The 4,498-nt window shown below is 52.4% G+C and overlaps 1 non-coding gene and 1 pseudogene across 1 annotated transcript in view; both read right to left on the bottom strand.

Annotated features, from left to right (window-relative positions):
* Positions 1 to 5, bottom strand: part of LOC149265773 (5.8S ribosomal RNA) — a 154-nt gene extending 149 nt beyond the window's left edge. The window contains exon 1 of the ribosomal RNA XR_016261302.1: positions 1 to 5. This exon is cut by the window's left edge and continues 149 nt beyond it. This is a non-coding gene — a ribosomal RNA (5.8S ribosomal RNA).
* A 1,698-nt stretch (positions 6 to 1,703) lies between these two features.
* On the bottom strand, positions 1,704 to 2,768 carry LOC149265772 (18S ribosomal RNA; annotated as a pseudogene).
* Between the last annotated feature and the right edge of the window lie 1,730 nt (positions 2,769 to 4,498).

Below are 4,498 nucleotides of genomic sequence, written 5' to 3'. Positions count from 1 at the left end.
GAGTCATTTCCACGTACTACCGAAAAATCGGCCACAAAACTGAATAGGGGGGGCACCCCCCCACAACAAATGTAAGGCCAAGGGGCAAAAGGAGGGAAAACGCACGAGAGAAAGAGAGACAAAGGTGTCTAACCCCCTCACGGGGGAGGCTCGAACAGAGGACAATCTCCCCCCAGCCCCACGCCCTCGCAAAAAGGGGGGAAATGTGTGGGACAGCGATCGAGAAGGACTAGGGTGGCCACCCCGGGAGCTCGCGCTGCTTTTAGCCCTTCCCCGACACCAGCCCACAACAATTCCCCCTTTTCTCCGTAGAGCTAGGGACCGAAAGGAAGAGAACAGGGTAGAAAACAAAGCACAAACAAAGCACAAGCCTCCCAAGCCCCGTGCCTTCGGCAAAAGGGGGGAATTGAAGGGGACGATGATCGAGAAGGACGAGGGTGGCCACCCCGGGAGCTCGCACTGCGTTTCGTCCTTCCGGAACACCAATCCACAACAATCCCACCTTTTCTCCGTAAAGCTAGGGGCCACGAGGAAGAAGGGAAGAGAACAACAAGAGAGAAAGGAATATATATCAACCGTGGCTACCGGCTCACAAGGGGAGGAGGCTTCAAACAGAGAACAAGCTTCCCCAACCCCGTGCCTTCGCAAAAAGGGGGGAACTGCAGGGGACGACGATCGAGAAGGACTAGGGTGGCCACCCTGGGAACTCTCACTGCTTTTCGTCCTTCCCGAACACCAATCCACAACAATCCCACCTTTTCTCCGTAAAGCTAGGGGCCGAAAGAAGGGAAGAAAACAACATGAAAGAAAGAGAGAGAGATATCAAACGCGTCCACCGGCTCACAGGGGGAGGCTCAAACAAGGAACAAGCTTCCCCACCCCCGTGCCTTAACAAAAAGGGGGGGAACTGCAGGGGACGGCGATCGAGAAGGACTAGGGTGGCCACCCTCAGAACTCGCACTGCTTTTCGTCCTTCCTGAACACCAATCCACAACAATCCCACCTTTTCTCCATAAAGCTAAGGGGCCAAAAGCAAGAAGGGAAGAAAACAAGAAGAAAGCAAGAGATATCAAACGTGGCTATTGGCTCACAAGGGGAGGCTCAAATAGAGAACAAGCTTCCCAAGCCCCGCGCCTTCGGAAAAAGGGGGGAACTGCAGGGGACGACGATCGAGAAGGACTAGGGTGGCCACCCTGGGAACTCGTACTGCTTTTCGTCCTTCCCGAACACCAATCCACAACAATCCCACCTCTCCTATGTAAGGCTAGGGGCAAAAGGAATAATGGAATAAAACAACACCAAAGAAACGAAGATCCCAAGAAAAGAGAGAAGCTCAACAGCACACCAAGCAAGATGTCCGCTAACCAAAAAGAAATCAAACAAGGCACCCAATCAAAAAAGCGTCCCACCTCTTCACACCCTCCCACATGCATTCATCACAACACCCTTTCCAGCCCTACAACATAGCAAACAACCAAGCAAATAAATCACAACCCAAAAATTGACCAATAGAAAAGACGAGGGCCCCGATGAGACCAGTGTCTGGAGCACGTCACTAAGAGGCAAATAGCCCCCCAACCCAACAACACAAGGCTTCAAACGACAAACAGACTGCTGCCCATAACACAAACCCACCCCGCTATTGCGCCCCTCCATGTACAAGACACCCGACAACCTTTCCAGCGAGAGAGTCAACGGGGGTCAAAGAATCAAACTCCAAAGAGGAGTTGTCACGGGCCGACACTCAACGCTGGACGGTATCTAATCATCTTCGAGCCCCCAACTTTCATTCTTGATTAATGAAAACATCCTTGGCAAATGCTTTCGCAGTGGTCCGTCTTTCATAAATCAAAGAATTTCACCTCTGACAATGAAATACGAATGCCCCCGACAGTCCCTATTAATCATTACTCCGGTCCCGAAGGCCAACACAATAGGACCAGACTCCTATCACGTTATTGCATGCTAAGGTATTTAGAGCATAAGCTTGCTTTGAGCACTCTAATTTTTTCAAAGTAACAGCGCCGGAACCGCAACCCAGCCAATTAAGGCCAGGAGCACGCCGCCGACAAAAGGGACGGAAGGGCAGGTGCACACCGAGTAGGCGGACCGACCCTTACGACCCAAGATCCAACTACGAGCTTTTTAACTGCAACAACTTAAATATACGCTATTGGAGCTGGAATTACCGCGGCTTCTGGCACCAGAATTGCCCTCCAATCGATCCTCGTTAAGGGATTTAGATTGTACTCATTCCAATTACCAGACTCGATGAGCCCAGTATTGTTATTTATTGTCACTACCTCCCATGTCAGGATTGGGTAATTTGCGCGCCTGCTGCCTTTCTTGGATGTGGTAGCCGTTTCTCAGGCTCCCTCTCCGGAATCGAACCCTAATTCTCCGTCACCCGTCACCACCATGGTAGGCCTCTATCCTACCATCGAAAGTTGATAGGGCAGAAATTTGAATGAAGCATCGCCAGCACAAGGGCTGTGTGATCCGTCGAGTTATCATGATTCACCGAAGAAGCGGGCAAGCCCGCGCCGGCCTTTTATCTAAAAAATGCATCCCTTCCAAAGAGTCGGGACTTGGTGCACGTATTAGCGCTAGAATTACTACGGTTACCAGAGTAGTATGGTACCATCAAAAAAACTATAACTGATTTAATGAGCCATCCGCAGTTTCACAGTCTGAATTAGTTCATACTTAGACATGCATGGCTTAATCTTTTAGACAAGCATATGACTACTGGCAGGATCAACCAGGTAGCACCCTCCCACTTCAAAGGGCATTCCGGGCGCTCTCTTACCGAGAGCCAACCTGAACACCATCAAGTCAAAGAGAGGTCAAAATATCATGTAAAAATTTTATGCCTTGCACCTCTTGCATCCCAAAAAGGAAGCACACGCAACATGCCAAGGACATGGCAAACAAATGGGAAAACCTGCCGAGCCACAACACACCAAGGCCACTCCCCGCCCCGCACCGATGCCACCTAGGAGTCCACCCGAAATGCAAAGGAAATGGAAAGAAGCAAAACAACAAGACCAACCGAGCCCATAACCTCTCTCTTAGAAATGCCCCCCGACCCTCCACGCCACGCACCGAGGCCACCTAGGCACCCACAAGCGCAGCAGGGGGCGAAACTCGATCACTTGACCGCTGCGGAAAACCACGATGCGAAGGCAAAGGAAGGAAGTAAATGCAAATCAAGAGGGTCGCTAGACAATACAAGGACACATATCCAAACAGGAGGAGGGATCGGGCAGCCCCGCACCCTACGTACAGGCAACCTAGGGGATTTCCCACAGCTTTACCGACCGGACGATGAACAATTTTCCCCTACGGCCACCTCCACCCAAAGGAGGGAGGTCGAAGCGTTCCACCTCGAAATCCTTCTTCCAAATAAAATATCAGTTGAGCCCACAACCTCTCTCTTAGAAATGACCCCCGACCCTCCACGCCACGCACCGAGGCCACCTAGGCACCCACAAGCGCAGCAGGGGGCGAAACTCGATCACTTGACCGCTGCGGCAAACCACGATGCGAAGGCAAAGGAAGGAAGCAAATGCAAATCAAGAGGGTCGCTAGACAATACAAGGACACATATCCGAACAGGAGGAGGGATCGGGCAGCCCCGCACCCCGCGCACCCTACGTACAAGCAACCTAGGGGATTCCCCACAGCTTTACCGACCGGACGATGAATAATTTTCCCCTACGGCCACCTCCACGCAAAGGAGGGAGGTCGAAGCGTTCCACCTCAAAATCCTTCTTCCAAATAAAAGACCAACCGAGCCCACAACCTCTCTCTTAGAAATGACCATCGACCCTCCACGCCACACACCGAGGCCACCTAGGCACCCACAAGCGCAGCAGGGGGCGAAACTCGATCACTTGACCTCTGCGGCAAACCACGATGCGAAGGCAAAGGAAGGAAGTAAATGCAAATCAAGAGGGTCGCTAGACAATACAAGGAAACATATCCGAACAGGAGGAGGGATCGGGCAGCCCCGCACCCCGCGCACCCTACGTACAGGCAACCTAGGGGATTTCCCACAGCTTTACCGACTGGACGATGAACAATTTTCCCCTACGGCCACCTCCACGCAAAGGAGGGAGGTCGAAGCGTTCCACCTCGAAATCCTTCTTCCAAATAAAAGACCAACCGAGCCCACAACCTCTCTCTTAGAAATGCCCCCCGACCCTCCACGCCACGCACCGAGGCCACCTAGGCACCCACAAGTGCATCAGGGGGTGAAACGCGATCACTTGACCGCTGCGGCAAACCACGATGCGAAGGCAAAGGAAGGAAGCAAATGCAAATCAAGAGGGTCGCTAGACAATACAAGGACACATATACGAACAGGAGGAGGGATCGGGCAGCCCCGCACCCCGTGCACCCTACGTACAGGCAACCTAGGGGATTTCCCACAGCTTTACCGACCGGACGATGAATAATTTTCCCCTACGGCCACCTCCACGCAAAGGAGGGAGGT

Source organism: Pinus tabuliformis, chromosome 6 (assembly GCF_031772625.1).
Source record: "Pinus tabuliformis cultivar Carrire ecotype Pingquan chromosome 6, CPIR1, whole genome shotgun sequence".
Lineage (NCBI taxonomy): Eukaryota > Viridiplantae > Streptophyta > Pinopsida > Pinales > Pinaceae > Pinus > Pinus tabuliformis.
Note: the sequence above shows the minus strand (reverse complement) of the source record. Positions and strands in the feature narration are given on the sequence as shown.